The sequence below is a fragment of the Lolium perenne genome, chromosome 6, assembly GCF_019359855.2.
Source record: "Lolium perenne isolate Kyuss_39 chromosome 6, Kyuss_2.0, whole genome shotgun sequence".
NCBI lineage: Eukaryota > Viridiplantae > Streptophyta > Magnoliopsida > Poales > Poaceae > Lolium > Lolium perenne.
This window is the reverse complement of record NC_067249.2, coordinates 97,768,669-97,787,615: the sequence shown is the minus strand read 5'-3', so window position 1 is coordinate 97,787,615 and position 18,947 is coordinate 97,768,669. Positions and strand designations below refer to the sequence as shown.

The following is an 18,947-nucleotide window of genomic DNA, read 5'->3' as shown; positions in this document are numbered from 1 at the left end:
TCGGATAGTCGAAGTAGTCGACCTCCTTCCTGACAACGAAGCCGACGCCGCCGACAACGGGGGGGCCGTTGCTATCATTATGACGCTTCACATAGAAGATCTTCCTCCAAAGGCCCCAGTGAGGCTCAATGCCGAGGAAGGCTTCGCAGACAGTGATAAAAATGGAAAGGTGGAGGATGGAATTTGGGGTCAGCTGCCAGAGCTGAATCCCGTAGAAGAAAAGGAGGGAACGAAGGAACTCGTGCGCCGGAAGAGAGAGGCCACAGAACAGAAAAGCGACAAACATGACGGTGAAGCCCTTTGGGGGACTTGGGCGAGAAACCGAACCTGGGAGACGAATGTCATCCTCAGATGCGGAGATGAAGCCGAGGGCGCGAAGTTTGTTGATGTCGCGGTTGGTAATGGCAGAGGCGTTCCAGTCGCGGCTAACTTTAGCCGCCTCCGATGCACTGCCACTCTTCTTTTTGCCCATGGTGAACGAAGCTTCTGATGGAGAGGCGGAAGAACAGGAGGCTTGAAGGAGAAGATGAGCAGTGAACGGGGTAAAAGGTAAAAAAGAAAGGGGGCCTCCTATTTATCCCATAAGAATTTGAGCCCAGACGTGGCCATAACTCCACAATACATCGTGGGGGGAGGAGCATATCTGACTATACACGTGGCGCTTGAAGGAGTGGAACCGGCGGCCCATTATTCCCACGTCGCGCGAAAATTGAGGAGACGCCTCGATCGCTGCGAGTGCACTAGTCAGGCCCTAAAAACTGCCTGCGCAGAACTAGGGTGGGCCCGTCAGGTCAAGTCCTATCAATTGGCCCACAGCAGTTACACGTCAAGTCAAATCCCGTCAATCGGCCCACAACTGTGACGTCATAAAAAAAACTAGAAGCACTCGAAGGAAACATGAAAAGTTATTGGGTAAAAGACTTGAGTCTACGCACGGGTTACAAGCATCCGTACCTAGACTCGGGGGCTACTCCCATCGGGAGTACTGACACGCACCCGATAAAAGGAAGACTCGACAGAATGAGCAGTCGAAAGAAAAAGAGTCTGCACTCGGTTACAAGTGATTGCACCCAAACACTCCCCATCGGGAGTGCATGATGCACACCCAACGAAAGTTTTTTGTTCATCGACTGCTGGACCACCAGGAGTAGACTCTGGGGCTACTCCCATCAGGAGTACTGATGCGCACCCGATAAAAGGAAGACTCGACAGAATGAGCAGTCGAAAGAAAAAGAGTCTGCACTCGGTTACAAGTGATTGCACCCAAACACTCCCCATCGGGAGTGCATGATGCACACCCAACGAAAGTTTTTTGCACTCCAGGATCATGCCCGGGGACTTGATTCTATGTAGGGTAACGTTGTTTTGCCATCGGCAGTTAACCAACAAAAGTTGGGCACGTTACTCATTATCCTTTGCGTAAAGAAAATGTATCGGATGACCCATGAAGACCTGCGAGAAAACTCGGCAGAGGAAAGTATTCGAGTAGTACAACTTGAGTCTACGCACGGATTGCAAGCATCCGTACCTAGACTCGGGGGCTACTCCCATCGGGAGCACTGACGCGCACCCGATAAAAAAAAAGATGAAGCAGAATCAAGATGAACAAGAACAATGAAGGAGAAGAATATCATGAGAAGACATGCATTAGTCTCTACCCGAATTATCTTCGGCTAGACACTCGGGGGCTACTGACGTGGGCACTACCCTTCGAGTAACCGACGTTACCCTATCCTGTATTGACCAATTGGAGGCCCATGAAGACACCCGAAGGCTAGATGGGCCATCTGGACAGCGCACCGGAAGAAACCTTGGCGGGCAAGACAAAGAAGCAGTCAACAAGGAAAGATTAGATCTAAAAGTACTGTAAACCTAGTCGTACTCGGTTAGGACCCTTGAGACCTGGCCTCCTATATAAAGGCCGGGAGAGGGGCTGCCGAAGACTACAAACAATCTTAGCAATCTTAGCCCGGAAAAGCTTAGAGCTAGGTAACCCTAGCAATAGCAATCTCGACTAGATCTCAGCCGAAGTATTCGGCACCCCATTGTAACCCATTGTCATCATAATCAAAGAACAGACAGGCAGGACGTAAGGGTTTTACCTCATCGAGGGCCCCGAACCTGGGTAAATCGCTCTCCCCGCTTGTCTGTGAACCGATGTCTCATGTCAGCCTACATGATTCCATCAACCCTAAGCCCCTATCGGAGGGCATTGGCGAGGAGTACCCTCGACAGACTTTGCATCAACAAGTAAAATTCAACCCATCAGTTTGAAGCATGTTATGATAGTTCAAATCCCCGGATCAACTACCAAAGCCAGAAAATTTTGCAAAAATGTACCCATCAAAATCCATGATGTAGATTTCTATGCCAATCTAATCATTCTGGGAACAAAAGGTTTGGAAGTCGTACTAGGAATGGACTGGATGTCAAAACACAATGGTTTGATAGACTGTGACAAGAAAGCCATCACCATGACTAGCAACACCGGTATCATAGTAGAACATGTCTCTGAAAGAATACCCAGAAAATTCACCTGCAACCAAAGTGTATCCAAGCCAACTCTGGATCAAATCAGGGTCGTTTGTCGCTACCCTGATGTGTTTCCGGATGATCTACCCGGTATGCCCCCGGATCGGGATATCGAGTTCATCATCGAGTTAATCCCCAGAACTGGACCCATAGCCCAGAGAGCCTACAACATGAATGCGACAGAGCTTGTGGAGCTGAAGAAACAGATAGATGATATGTTAGCCAATGGTCTGATTAGACCTAGTGCATCCCCCTGGAGATCCCCAGTTTTGTTTGTGGACAAGAAGGATGGTGCAAATCGTTTATGTACGGACTATCGTAAGCTTAACGATGTCACCATCAAAAACAAATACCCCCTACCCAAGATAGAAGACTTGTTTGATCAACTAACCGGAGCCAAAGTTTTCACCAAGATGGACCTTAGAACTGGATATCATCAGCTGAAGATCCGAGCCACCGACATTCCAAAGACTGCCTTTACCACCAGATATGGGTTGTATGAGTACAACGTCATGTCGTTTGGACTAACCAATGCCCCCGCTTATTTCATGAATCTCATGAATAAGATCTTCATGAACTTTTTGGACAAGTTTGTCGTTGTCTTCATCGATGACATCCTTGTATACTCCAAGTCCGAAGAGGAACATGAACAACATTTGGAGACTGTCCTAGAAACCCTTAGAGATCACCAGTTGTATGCCAAGTTCAGCAAGTGTGAGTTTTGGTTGGAGGAAGTAGGATTCCTGGGACATATCTTGTCTGTAGGAGGAATTGCCGTAGATCCCGCCAAGATCAAAACTGTTATGGAATGGCAAGCCCCAACCACCCAAACCGAGGTCCGCGCTTTTCTTGGACTAGCCGGATATTACCGCAGATTTGTAGAAGGCTTTTCGAGCATCGCTCGACCAATGACCCAACTGTTGAAAAATGACAGGAAGTTTGAGTGGACTGACAAATGTGAAGAGAGCTTTCAATAGCTCAAGAGTATCTGTGGGGACCCCGGACTAACTGTCCGAAATACCCTGTTATGTATACAGTTCACGATCCCATGATCAGTGCATCGTGAACACATAACCGAACTGATATCAAATTACATCATCCTTTACAAAACGGAATAAGAAAATTACAATAAGGTCACATGACCATTACTTACATAATCGCCTCGAAGGGCCTAACTAAACATCAGAGTAGCGTCATCACTTCAACAGCGCGGAGCCCAAGTCATCTGCCATAAACCCTACAGGCAACTGACTGGGAAGACGTTCCTAGCTCGCATAGACGTCGCCAACTCCTTCTTCATCCATCGTGTTCCTCCAAGTCTGGCCAAGTAAATAGCCAGGGACAAAGCCGTGAGTACATTGGAATTGTACTCGCAAACCATCAAGAAGGTGATAACAATTCTAACTAGAGAAGACAAGAGAGGAAGAATAGTTTCTCTTGTGAATATAGCATGTAGAAGAGAAGAGATGTTTTTGGTGGAGATAGCATCCAACTTCTCGATTGAAGGGGGACACTTCCAGAATTTTATCTAAGACATCTCTATATCTCTATTGAATAAGATACTTCAAAAGAGTTCTACAACATAAAACACTAGGGAGGGGGTAACCCAATTTATTTCCTTTCCGACCATCTCCATATGGTCATCACAATTTTCCCGTACCTTCCCGGTATTCCAAAAACAAGTTCCTTCCTTTCCTTTGTCAAACACTTTCATAAAACAAAACTCTTCAGGCTAAGCAACAGCCATTCCAACCGTCCATGACCGCGGACACGGCTATTCGAATAGATTTGACTCTGCAGAGTTTGCACACTTTCCCCACAAGATCCGCGAGTTTATCATGTGGGCATCATCCCTGCATATCAACTATGCCATGACAAAAACTCGGACATAGCCTTTCGCCTATTCGACTTAGCACGGGATCCTACCCTATGGAGTATGTACCTCCCCGGCACCGTGGCAGCTCACCTCCTTTGAGCGTGGCTCCACCGCCAAGCCAGGAGACCCATAGTGTCTTCCGGACGGGTCAGCCCCGAAGGCCTCCCGTTATACTATTGTCTCCACCAACGACAATCCGGATTCAGGGGTAACCTTACCCTTATATAGTTGTGCGGTGTCCCATGTTAAGAAGAACAAACTACGAGCTAAGCCCCGTCCCACTCCAGGGTAATGTGGTTGCGCGGGTTAATTGTCACGGGTGAATACTTAGGCGCCAAAGTTTTCGAAAACAAGATTTTCTTTCCAACCTTCTTTGCCAAGATCCTTTCCTTTCATAAACACACACTTGGGTAAGTCCAACTCACCCAAGGTTTTCAAAAACATTTACAACAAGGTAAACCTTGAGGGGTTCCCAGCCTATAGTTTCATGAATGGAACTAAAACATCACCATGGCCGAGATGAAGGTCATCACGCCCATGAGGGGATGTGTGAGTGGCGTAAAGAGGATCATACTTGCTTAAGGTAAGCATGTATAATGACAACATAAGAGGAAGCATTTTCAGATTGGTGGTGCTAAGTGTAAAAGTTAGATAGTGGAGTATCACTATCCAACCTACTTTCCCATGGGTACACGACATACTTCTCTCAAGTTGAGAATACGCCAAGATCATGACATTGATACCTCTATACTACAAAGAGGGTGGATGTGGTGTAAGTTACTATCTTGAGATGGAACATGCTCAAGTTGAGCATACAAGATAACCAAGTGAAATAGCACGGCCATGATACCATGCATCCCATAATCACAAAGACAATAGTGGAGTATCACCACTAGGGAGTTCCCCACTTGAAATCACACATAGATGACATAAATAGAGAGAGTAACACACATAGAATTAAGGTGCTTTGGACATCAACAAATGACATCCAACTAGGCACCAAATCAGAGATCAAAAGATGGCTTGCCTTGGCTTATTTGTCCCTGTACTTCTTCAACTCCATCAATATAAGAATTCCAACAACATATATAAATAAAATCCTCGTCCGATTCCACTTCTTCTTCTTCTCCAGAATTGTTCGCATCTATCGCCGGAAAATATAAAAGGAACACAATCAATCACATTGCAACAACAAGACAACATTCAACAATCAACAACTAATCATGCAGCCAAGGTATAACATACTAAGGACCTATAGATACCACAAAACAACTTTAAGAAAACCCATGTTATTTACCTAGTAAAGGTATGAGAGTATCACAACTTAGCAATTGCCTCTCTCGGTTATCACCATAGTATAAACCAAACATCCCCTGGTAGATAACATCATTAAGAGGACAAAAGCATTAGTTTGACATCAAATACATTCACAAAACATTTTCAAACATTTTTGGAAAAAGTAGAAAACAGTTTTCCTAACTTAATTTGCTCACATAACACCACACAAGAATAGGAAGCAAATGATATGCCCTACCATTTGAAAACTTAAGCAAAACAAAAGAGCTAATGTTAAATTGCAGAGATTTTGCTTTGCAAACATAAAACAAAGGTTGCCCACCTCTACTAAAAAGAGTTGGTCAAGGGTTTTAGACAAACCGAAAAGTTTTGTTTCAACAATGCATGTCACACATAAACATTACTAACAGCAACAAATATGTATGAACAGAGACTAATAATATTTTTCCTAGATAGCCAGTACTAATACAAGACTAACCCAATTGGAATCACTCAAAAAGGTTGAACCTACAATTTTAGGACCTTGCTTGAATCTGACTGTACAGAAAACAAGATCTGTATGCCAAAAATTGTAGAAAAATCCTAAAAATATGAGGTCAGTTGCATCTGAAAGGTATTGACAATACGGTTCTAATGCAATTGGTTTCACTTGCAAATTCATCTCCAAGCTCATGGTATAAACAGACAAAGTCAGATCTGACCAGAAATTGATCTGTGAATCATTTCAATTCTATGTGGTCATTTGAAGTGAACCCAACGTCAAAATGAAGGTACTGAAGAGGGCTTTCACCCAAAATTGAGTTTGCTCAAAAAGGTTTTGTAAAACGGAAGAAATCTAACAAACAATGATTCTGCATGTTTGCAGAACTTTATTTATCATGCAAAATCCGTAACGAATTTGAGGATGAGACCAACGCCATGTTGTAGATATTTTCCGTACCTATCTGCAGAACTTTGAACCACTCGATTTGGATCTGCACACAAGATTTGGCGGATTTTACAAGATCGTACCAGAATCTGAAACAGCAAGAAACAGAAATTACTGCAAGGTTTTGGACGAACTTTGCTCAAGAACTTCAGATCTGAGGATAGCTCAACCTTCTCCATGCTTGGACCAACATGCACCTGCATCAAGATCCAATCTTAGCAATGGAGGGAGAAGAAGAGGAGATTAAACCATCTAAGGTTATGGAGAAGAAGGAGAGGGAGGCTCTCATGGTGAGGATGAGTTTGAGGGAGGGGGAGAGCTTCATCTTGGTGGCTTGCCATGGCTATGGCCGGCCATGGGAGCAAGGGGAGCACCATTTTCGTGGGGAAGTGGAGGAGGAGAGTGTGAGGGAGTGGAGGAAATAGTAGGGAGTGAAAAGAAATGAGGCAAAGGAGAGGAGTGGAGAGGAGTGGAGAGTGGGAAATGAGAGCAAGTGAGGAGGGAGTGGGCTGCCAAGCCCCTTTATATAGAGGGAGAGGGGGTGGGTTGGCTGCCTCCTCATTGATTGAGTTGGTTGGGAGGTAGCCTCCTCATTGATTGAGTTGGTTGGGAGGCTGCCCATTTATGGATTGGGGTAGGTGGGAGGCATGGCTTGTATAAGAAGGAAAAAGGGGAGATAGTGCTGGCCGAATTTTGAATGCAAACACAAATTGGCCGGCTCCATTCTTGCCAAACAAAAATGAACAATGAGAGAGAGATGCACATCATCCATGTGCATGATGTTGAGGAGGTAATGTTGATGGAGGTTGAGACATAGAGATAGAAATGGAGAGTGAGAGTGATATGCATTAAAAGGAAAATTTGTTATCACTTTGTTTGTGGCAAACAAATGATGGAAAGAGATAGATCCAAGGTTTAGAGGGGTAGTGATGGAAGTACAGATACAATACCAATGGTGAATATGGTGGCATAAATCAATTCAAGAGGTCAAGGTGTTGATGGAAAAGAATGGGGGAGTGAGATAGGTATGAGGAAAAATAAGTTGTTCTAAAAAAAAGAGGTCAATTGGGAGTGGTTTGAAATACTCCCTGAGTCTAGGGTTCAGTTGAAGGGAGTCCATTTGAAAGTATCAAATGATCATCCATTTGATCAAGAATTGGAGGATGAGGGGATACAATGTGGTAAATCAGTGATGTGCAAGGATTGTCATTTGAAAATAAAGAATTTATTTGAAAGGGATTTGAAACACCTCAATTGGGAATGAACTCAAGTGGAATGGAATTTGAAAATGTTGAGAGAAACTAGTTGGAACATAGGAGGTCAAAATGTTCTACTTACTTTCTCAAGTGAAGTAGAGTTTTTCTCAAATGTAAAATAAGCAAGAGGAAGACAAGAAATGGTATAGGTACCATAAACAAGCCTTTTGTAAAATGGAAAACAAAATAGAAAATAATGTTTTAGAAATCAGTACTTGGTAGAAATGGGATGAAAAACAAAACCCATTTCAGTTCTTTGTTTTCTTTGAAGAAATATCCTGAAAAGATTTTATAAAACTAGAAGTAGTTTTGTGATCAAAACTAGAGAAGGAAAAACAATAGGGTTTTTGAGAAAGAAAACTAATTTAGGGAGAAGTGTTCTCAAGGGTAGATGGTGGCTACAAAATGTACCCACCATTCCCACTCTTGGTTTTGTAAAGATTAAACTTGAATAAAGACAAGGGGTAAAATTGAAGGAAGTGATATAGAGTTGAATCATTGAATAGGATACAAGATCAAGTTGAAGATATGAGTTGGAAGGATTGAAGGGGACATGCAGGACGTGGAACTTGTAGAGGGAGTTGCACAGATGAGATCCATGCACTGAGGTTAACAATAACAAGTGTGTGAGCTTAGAGATCAACTGCCAAAGTCTGGACATTTTAAGCATGTCAACACAAATGGTCGACATGGCCTCAAAACCAACAAGGATGAGTGGGTATAAGAGAGGGATGTAGCTAGGGGTAGATGATCCCAAGTTTTGAATTAAGTAGGATTGAGCTATCTTGTACCACAAAGAGGAAGATCATGATGGCACACTCATGTTATCATTAGAACAAGAGCTTGATGTAGTAAGAAGGAAAACAATTCCTCCTAAGCCACACATGTGTTTTATTGGGTGAGTTGCTGGTTTAACCACTAGAGGTGTTGTTCTTTGAAGCAGCTCAAGACAAAACTCAACAGGCAAAACAAGACAATACATCTACCAACAGATCAAAGCAATTCATCTTAACAGACAGATCAAGGCAATTCATCTAAATTGGTCTATAGAAAAAGTTTTTGTTCCCCCTAATTTTTGAAATATGGACAATTAATCAAGGTTGCAAAAGTTGGGGTGTTACAGTAGACTGACAACAGCCCCAATCCTGATCATGCCAGACATCGCCAAGCCCTTTGACGTATACTGCGACGCCTCCAAGACTGGTCTTGGATGTGTGCTTATGCAAGAAGGCAAAGTTGTATCCTACCTTTCAAGACAGCTAAAGCAACATGAACAGAACTACCCAACCCATGACCTCGAGCTTGCAGCCGTGGTCCTAGCCTTGAAAGTTTGGCGTCATTACCTCATGGGTAATCGATGCGAGATCTACTCCGACCACAAGAGCCTGAAATATATCTTCACCCAGAAGGAGCTGAACATGAGGCAACGCCGATGGATCGAATTGATCAAGGATTACGACATGGAGATTCACTACCACCCCGGCAAGGCCAATGTGGTAGCGGATGCTTTGAGTCGACTACCGTGTCAGTTGAACTCCATGATCGCAACCGAGCAGCCCAGCCTGTATCAAGAGTTTGAACAGTTCAGACTACAACTTGTTAGTGAAGGATTCCTAGCCAGCATCGAACTGCAACCCACCTTGGTTAGCCAGATCAAGGAAGCCCAGAAGGACAACGCTAGCATCGACGGAATCAAGAAACAGATTGTGGGGACCCCGGACTAACTGTCCGAAATACCCTGTTATGTATACAGTTCACGATCCCATGATCAGTGCGCCGTGAACACATAACCGAACTGGTATCAAATTACACCATCCATTACAAAGCGGAATAAGAAAATTACAATAAGGTCTCATGACCAATACTTACATAATAGACTCAAAGGGCCTAACTAAACATCAGAGTAGTATCATCACTTCAACAGCGCGGAGCCCAAGTCATCTGCCATAAACCCTACAGGCAACTGACTGGGAAGACGTTCCTAGCTCGCATAGACATCGTCAACTCCTTCTTCATCCATCATGTTCCTCCAAGTCTGGCCAAGTAAATAGCCAGGGACAAAGCCGTGAGTACATTTGGAATTGTACTCGCAAACCATCAAGAAGGTACTTTGCAAGAGTGCAAGATAACAAATGCTAATCTAAGATGACAAGAGGGAAGAGCTAATTTCTCCAGTGGAAATAGCATGAAGAAGAGAAGTAGTTTCTCTTGTGGATATAGCATATGAAAGAGTAATAGTTTCTCTTGTGGATGTAGCATCCCAACATCACAGTTGAAGGGGACACTAAGAAGATCATATGACATCTCTATATCTTTGTTGAAGAAGATAATCTAAAAGATATCCTATGACATCTCTATATCTTTGTTGAAGAAGTTACTTCAAAAGAGTTCCACAACATAAAACACTAGGATGGGGTAACCCAATTTTATTTATCCTTCCTGACCATCTCCATATGGTCGACACATCCTTTCCCGTACCCTTCCAGTACTTCAAAACAAGTTCTTTCCTTTCCTTTGTCAAACAATTTTGTAAAACAAAACTCATCAGGCTAAGGAACAGCCATTCCAACCGTCCATGACCGCGGACACGGCTATTCGAATAGATTTGACTCTGCAGAGTTTGCACACTTTCCCCACAAGATCCGCGAGTTCATCATGTGGGCATCATCCCCACATATCAACTATGCCATGACAAAAACTCGGACATAGCCTTTCGCCTATTCGTCTTAGCATGGGATCCTACCCTATGGAGTATGTACCTCCCCGGCACCGTGGCAGCTCACCTCACTTTGAGCGTGGCTCCACCGCCAAGCCAGGAGACCCATAGTGTCTTCCGGACGGGTCAGCCCCGAAGGCCTCCCGTTATACTATTGTCTCCACCAACGACAATCCGGATTCAGGGGTAACATTACCCTTATATAGTTGTGCGGTGTCCCATGTTAAGAAGAACAAACTACAAGCTAAGCCCCGTCCCACTCCAGGGTAATGTGGTTGCGCGGGTTAATTGTCACGGGTGAATACTTAGACGCCAAAGTTTTTGAAAACAAGATTTTCTTTCCAACCATCTTTTCCAAGATCCTTTCCTCTCATAAACACACGCTTGGGTAAGTCCAACTCACCCAAGGTTTTCAAAAATTCTTTTCAACAAGGTATTTTTCCAAGGGGGTTCCCAACCTATAGTTTTATGAAGGAACTAAGAGTCACAATGACATGATGCTAGCCATCATACCACTAAGGGGATGATAATTGAGGTTTTAAGGGGATCATACATACTTTAGGATAAGCATGTATAGGGACAACATAATTAAGATGATTCAAACAGGGGTCCTGATGTTAATCATCATTCCACTAAGAAGATGACAACATTGATATGGTCAAGGGGGCATACATGCTTAGGGTAAGCATGCATAACATCAACAAGGTGGTTCACATACTTGGGAGCAAGTATGCAAAGCATCAACAAGGGGTTCAACATACTTTGGGAATAAGTATGCATAGAGTAGAGGAACACAAATCACACATGATACAAGGAACCAAGTATATAATGGAGCAATGAGCACAACAAGAAGGATAAATAGCAAGAGATCAAAAGATGGCTTGCCTTGGTTGGCTTATTGGTCCCTGGACTTCTTCAAATTCTTCAAATCCTTTTTCTTCAACTCCAACATCGCTCGAATCTAGCGTCGCAAAATAAAAGGACACGCAACATACAATCAACACCATATTTCAAACTTGCAAGCAATGTTTTAAAAGAAACAAGTATAAGCATGCAGGGGTATTTGTTTTGTGGGATAAAACATAGGTTGGCTATTTTTAAAACAAAGAGATGGCAAGGGTTTGAATAACTCTAAGAGATTTAAAATTTATCATTGCATGTGACACACATGCACTTGCAAACAGAGGCAAAAAAAATTGAACAGAGGCTAACATTATTTTTCCTAGATGGCCAGTAACAAAACAAAGTCAAAACAATTGGATTCATCCAAAAATATTAGTCCTACAATTTTAGAAATTACAAACACTAAACATAATATAGTGATCATGTTTAATGCACTAAAAATCGTACAAAAATCCTAAAAATGTGGGACCAATGGCATTTGAAAGGTATTGCAATTTATGAATTAATGAACTTTGTTTCACTCAATTTGGGTTTGTGGATCAAGAGTTATTTACAAAATAGTGCTACTGGTTATAACAGCAAAGTTCAAGTTTTCAAAAGAATTTAAACGGGCGGGAAAACTACTGGGCCGTGCGGGGTTGGGAAGTGGGCCAGCCCAGGAAGAATTCCTGGTGGAGGTGCGGGAAGATTAAAGAGAAGGAAGGGGAGAGGGCCCAGGCGGGCCAGGCGGGCCAGGCCTGTGGCCGACGTGGCCAAGTGGCCATGCACGCACGAACGGATCGGGACGGTCCTCGTCGTTCTCCTCGCATCCACGCTCGCGGGCGCACAGAAGAAAAAGAGCAGGGGCGGGGCGGTGGCTCACCTGGGGTGGCGGTGATCGACGGCGGGGCTGGCAGGGTGGCGGCGAGGTGGGGCGGCGCAGGGGAGGGCTCGGCTGCTCCTTCCTCCTCCGTAGTAACGCCCGTGGAGTTCTTCCTCGCAGCAACATTCGACCAAAACGTGACGGCGGCGTCTCTCTGGTGATCCTGGCGGTGAAGAAAAAGGCGGGTGAGGTTGGCAGAACATGGATGAGGGGTTGGAAGGGGAAGGGAGAGGAGAGGATGGCCGGGGCGGGCGCGTTCTTCTCCGCCATCTTGCGGTGCTCATGGCGGTGGCAACCTTGCCGGCATGCTGCGGCCAGGGGAGCGTCTCGACGCGTTTTACAGGAGCTCTGGGAGGTGGAGAGGGTTGCTGTGAGTGGGGAAGATGGTGGTGTGAGGGGCTCGGGTGCCTTTTTATAGCCGAGCACCGGCTCATGGTGGACATGGTGCGGGTGGTGAGGCCGCCTCGGGGACGAGCGGGGTTGGACGGGCAAACGGTGCCATTGAGTAGAGCATCCAGAGAGAGATCTAGGTCAGCTGGAATCCAGGAAAAAGGTGGGCTAGTTTGTCCGAAACGAGGTGATCTTTGCGCGGTCAGCAAGGTGTTTGATGTGTTATGCTCGGTCGTGGATGAAGGAGGGTAGCGTGGCACCATGTCGTTGGGGTCCTGACACGATGCCCTTGCAGAATGCGGCTTGGTGTGATCAAAGGAGCACTGCCGCTCTGGGAACGCGAGAGCATGCTTAGACGGGGTGATCATCGAGGTGGCGAGATCGTCTGAGCCAGTAGGAGGGGAGGCTTTGCCTTGGGACCATGTCCGTTGGATAGTGGGGAGATAGGACGTCTTCATGGCGCAGCCTCGGGGCCTGGGGTGCTCGCTGCCGTGCTGACCAAGATGGAGGTGACCACCAGGTTGGCAGGCTCGGGTGGGATGCTGGGGAGCCTTGGGGCACGGGGGAAGTGCGCAGAGGGACTCCAGGAATCATGATAGAGGTGCTAGACATGGTTAGAGTGCAAGGATGCAGCCCTAGGTCTTTTTGTCAAAGGCCTATGCCACTCATGGCAATGGGAAGGAGAAGAAGAGCAATGATGGTGGAGGGGTATAGGGCTCATGTAGGGTTGCAGGTTGGAGAGGTAGGGATGCAGGTGTGTGTGGCTTCCCAAGATTTGACCAAGAGAATAGGGAGGGAGAGAGGAGGAAGTGATGGCAAACATTGCCATACACAATCATGGCCGGCTCCAATTCTTTGCCAAAAAAATGTAGGTCACTTGTTAGTCCATGTGACCATAATATGGTGTTGATGGTGGTTTTCATGTTGTGGAGTGATGCTCAATAAATTAGAGAGGGAGAGAGAATAATTGAGAGGTAGAGCATGGAGATATGGCATGGCATGGCCGGCCACTTCCTTAGTGCCATGCAAAGGTGGTTCACCACATGATCACTTAGACAAGATAGGTTAAATATTTTTGTTTGGATGGTCATCAAAATGGAGGGTGTGGTGAAGACTAGAAAGAACTTTTAGGAGAAAAGGATGAGATTTGGGCATTAATGCCATAGTTGATCAAATGAACAACTAACAAGGTTATGGGTAGGTAGATGGAGGTGATTTGATGCTATATGGATCAGAGAGGTACAATTGATATTTCAAAAGTTTCCAATTAACTATGAGTTCATTGTGTAGGTAGTTCCATTACCTTAATTGTCTATGGACAATTGGAAAGGAGTTCAATTTTAAAATAATTGAAAAAAAAATAAAGAGGAGCTAGCCAGAAAAAAAAGGTCTTCAAAAATCTCTACTCACTTTATTAAACAAGGTAGATTTTTCTTAAATAAGACAAATAGAACCAAGGGAATAATTATAAAGAAATTATTATTGGGTGGAAATTAGGTGATATAGAATACCACACACATTTCCCATTTTCTTTGAGAAAATAAAACTTTGATAAAACTAGAAGTGGCTTTATAGAGAAAATCAGGGAAGAATCTTAAATAGGATTTTTGGTAAAAATAATATGGGAGAAGTTATCTCAAGGGGAGAGGGTGACCACATAATGTAGCTACCATCTTCACTCTTGGTTTAGTGGAGATGGATTAAAATAAAATAAAAACAAGAGGTAAAATAAGATGAAGTGATCTAGTGCTGAATTAGTGGATAGGGTGCAAGATCAAGTGAAAATAAGAATTGTGGGGGTAGATGGGGACATGCAAGACGTGGGAGTTGTAGAGGGTGTTGCATAGATGAGATCCATGCATTAAGGTCACCAATAACAGTTGTGGGTGCTTGAGAAACAACTGCCAAAGTTGGAACATTTTAAGCCTGCCAAAACATCCTATTGACTTGGCTTCAAAACCAACAAGGAAAATTGGGTAAAAGAGTGATAGGGTTCAATGCAAGGACATGGTTGGGAAGTGCTCATGATAAGGTAGGTCTAGGACCAGGTGCATTGCCTAAGATGGCAAGGGGTAGCTTAATCCAGGGGTTCCAAAATGGAACCTTAAATAGATTTTGGGACTTAGCCAAATTTATGAATTATCTAGGGTTTTTGACTAGGGTAAGAAAAAAGGATGTATTAAGGGGGTAGATGATCCCAAGTTTGAATTCAGGGATGAGTTTACCACTAGGGGTGTTGTTCTTTGAGGTATCTCAAGACAAAACTCAACAAGCAAAACAAGACAATACATCTACCAACAGATCAAAGCAATTTAGTTTAACAAACAGATCAAGGCAATTCATCTATAAAAAGTTTTTGTTCCCCCTAATTTTTGCACTAAGGACAATTAAACAAGGTTGCAAAACTTAGGGTGTGACACAGATAGCCGCAGGAAAAGCCCCTGGATTCACCGTAGATGAAGCCGGAGTTCTTTGGTACAAAGAACGCCTCTGCGTACCATCAGACTCAGACTTGAAGCAAGTCATCCTGCAAGAAGCCCATGACACCCTGTACTCAATCCACCTCGGAGGTACCAAGATGTATCAAGACCTGAAGGAGCAATTTTGGTGGCATGGAATGAAGAGAGAAATAGGCAGCTACATCGCCAAGTGTGACATCTGTCAGAGAGTCAAGGCAGAACATCAACGACCCGCAGGACTGCTACAACCACTGCAGATTCCAGAATGGAAATGGGACTCCGTAGGAATGGACTTTATCACCGGACTGCCCAAATCCAGCAAAGGCAATGATTCAATATGGGTAGTTGTCGATAGATTGACCAAGGTAGCCCATTTCATCGCCGTCAAGACCACCTACCAAGGCCCAAAGTTAGCTGAACTGTACATCTCCAGAATAGTCGCCCTGCACGGAACCCCGAAGTCGATAGTGTCAGATAGAGGATCACAATTCACCTCAAGATTCTGGCAGAAAGTGCACGAAGGACTAGGAACCCGTCTGAATTTCAGCACCGCCTATCACCCTCAGACCGACGGACAGACTGAGAGAGTCAACCAGATACTGGAGGACATGCTGAGAGCATGTGTACTGGATTATGGATCCAAGTGGGAAGACTGCTTACCTTATGCAGAATTCTCTTACAACAACAGCTATCAAGCTAGCCTACAGATGGCCCCCTTTGAAGCCTTGTACGGAAGGAAATGTCGTACCCCCTGAACTGGTCGGAAGTCGGAGAAATCCAAGTCTTTGGCCCAGATGTTCTTCGTGAAGCCGAAGAGAAAGTGCACAAGATCTGAGAGTACCTCAAGACGGCGCAGTCAAGACAGAAGAGCTACGCCGACAAGAGACGTCGGGAGATGACCTTCGAGATCAGAGACTTCGTCTATCTCAAGGTATCCCCCTTAAAAGGAATGCAGCGATTTCAGCTGAAAGGAAAGCTCGCACCCCGATATGTCAGACCCTTCAAAGTCCTCAGCCGCCGAGGTGAAGTATCTTATCAACTGGAGTTGCCCGAAGAAATGTCGGTTGTGCACGACGTGTTTCATATCTCACTCCTCCGGAAGTGCCTTGAAGTCCCTGAGAAGACCGAAGTGTTCAAGAACATCGATCACCGATCGGTGGATATCAACAAGGACCTGACTTACCACGAAGTGCAGATTCGCATCCTGGAGGAAGCTTACCGAACCACCCGCACCCGAAGCATCAAGTTTCTGAAGATACAATGGAGCAATCATACTGAAGATGAAGCCACCTGGGAACGCGAAGACTTCATGAAGAAGGAGTACCCAGATCTCTTTAGTACCTAACTTTCTTTTCGATCTTGGGACGAGATATTTTGTAAGGGGGAAGGGTTTGTAACATCCCAAATTTCAATAAAAAGAAAGTTAGAAGATTCCAGAGAGCAAAATTTCAAACCAACAAAAACTTTTTAAATTGCATATAGTGCCCTGCATAGGACTTGTGCATTTGAGTGATATGCCATGATGATTGTTATTATGTGTATGTGCTATACTCTAAAACCCTAATATGATTATATAAAGATCACCAACCAAATAAATCAAAAAGAGAAAGAAATCAAATAAAAGAAAAACCCTAAAACCCTCACATATGGCTTATGCCATTTTTATAAATTTTGACCCTAGACCAATTTGGTCTTCACCATTAGTTGAACAATGTTACTAAACACTTATTACAACTTTTGGAATCAAAGAAACACAAATCAAATGGATTTCAAATTCAAATTTGGCTCACATATGATAATGGTCAAATCTGCCAATTATAGTCTGATCACTACTTTGAGCCCCTGCAATTCAAAAATTTTAAACTAAACCTTCCTAACTCTTTGCACCTCATCCAAGACAACATCAAGGTGAACACTTTTTTTAAAGATCACCATGCCAAATTCTTTCTAGATCAAATGCTATGCTCATCCAAAGTTGTAACATTTTATCAAGTGGAACAATCTCACACTTAACCAAAATTGCAATTCTTTGAATTTAACAATTCCACCACCCCACCTCATCATCTCTGGTCAAATACAACTCAACCAAACACACACATTTCAAATTGGGCAACCTTTTGAATTCACTCAAATTTGGACAAAAATGACAAATTCCAAATATGGAACTATTTGACACTATTTCAAATAGTGCTCTACCCAAACCTAATCTACCCCAAACTACTCTAAATGGTCCCCTCATTCCCTCTCACTCTTAATGTTGCATAGCAAGCCTAAGGAGAGAGGAGGGCAAGCTAGGGCATGGCCATGCCGGCCATGTCGCCAACTTGTCGCACCTCCCCTCTCTCCCTTCTTCCTCTGCCCTGGCCCCCGTGCCAAACCTTGCCACCATGCTCTCCTACATCTCCTAGCACCGACAGCATCGCCGTAGACAACGTAGCCTCGCTGGAGATCGCGTGCCAAGGTCGCCGCTAGATGCCGCTCGCGTCGCGACCATGCACGTCGCGGACGCACACTAGCCACGCGCCACCCCACCGCCTCACACTCGCTCTGGCCCCGCTTGCAACGATTTAGGCATCGTCGTGCCACCTCAGACCCACCAGACATGTGCTCGACCCGACCCTGGACCGCCGCCGCCGGAGACGGAGAAGAAAATCCCGTAGACGCCGCCCGACGACACGGAAGCAATGCGTCGCCCACAGACGCCGCCCGACCGTGCCGTTGCTACCTACAACTTCTCCTGGATGAGGAGGACGTCCCTGCACCCTTGCCTAGCCCAACACCTCGCCGGAATCGCCGCGCCCATGTCGACCACCACCCTGCCCCGCAGCCCTCGCTCGATTCTATAAATACCGCGTTCCCTGGACGCCATTGAGCACACCATCTCACTCCCCACCCTTCACCACTTCTCCTCACACCATTAGAGAAGCCAATCGCCGCCGGAGTCACCGCAATTGCAAGCTCGGAGCCGCGGAAGCCCTGGAGCAATCGCCGTCGATCCAGGCCACCTCGAGCTCCGCCACTGCTACCAACTGCTTCGCCGTCGTCCACATCTACCTCACGCACACTGCCAAACCTTGTTGGAGCCTCGGTGAGCCCTCCAACCCCCTAGGCTCGCCGGAGAAGCCACGGCATCTCGTCGGAGACGACGATGCCCGTGAGCCATCCGATGATGATCTAATCCAACGCCCCACGTTAAAACATACCGATTCGGTGTTTATAAGTCGCTGACGAGTGGACCCAACGCTGTCAGCAAGCCCACTCGTCTGTGGACCGTGGTGGGCTGGGCGTGGGCCGTTTTAATCCAATTCGGCCCAGCTTCGTTTCCCGCCGGCCCCTTTAATTCAAATTCTGTTTAAATAATTCAAACAATTTCAATACTGGCTCCAACTTTGAAAATCCATAGAATCTGTTTGGCTTGGCCAAATTTAACAAATTTCATATTGTTGGAAAGCTACTAAAAAGATCTACCATATGCCACTGGTCCCACTTCAAGATCTGTTGTAGAATTAATCTGATAAAAAGATGAAGGTAGAGACTTTTCCCTATTCAAATAATTATTAAAAATCAACCAAAATAGATATTAAGTTAATTCCAACTCCAATAGCTCACATTTGACTTACACTAATTGTTTATGCAAGAAAATGGTGTGGTCACTTTGCATGATCATGCCATAGTTTAATTAATGGACAATATGGCTAGTTTATCTAAGTGATATTGTCCAAAACTATT

The 18,947-nt window shown here is 44.8% G+C and overlaps 1 long non-coding RNA gene across 1 annotated transcript; it reads right to left on the bottom strand.

The window, feature by feature from the left end:
- Positions 1-3,595: 3,595 nt before the first annotated feature.
- On the bottom strand, positions 3,596-7,600 carry LOC127307396 (uncharacterized). Its single transcript, XR_007855511.2, has 5 exons — positions 6,767-7,600; positions 6,645-6,678; positions 5,706-5,781; positions 5,436-5,552; positions 3,596-3,851 (listed from the first exon to the last, which is right to left on the bottom strand). It is a non-coding gene; the product is annotated as an uncharacterized lncRNA (long non-coding RNA).
- Positions 7,601-18,947: the final 11,347 nt, after the last annotated feature.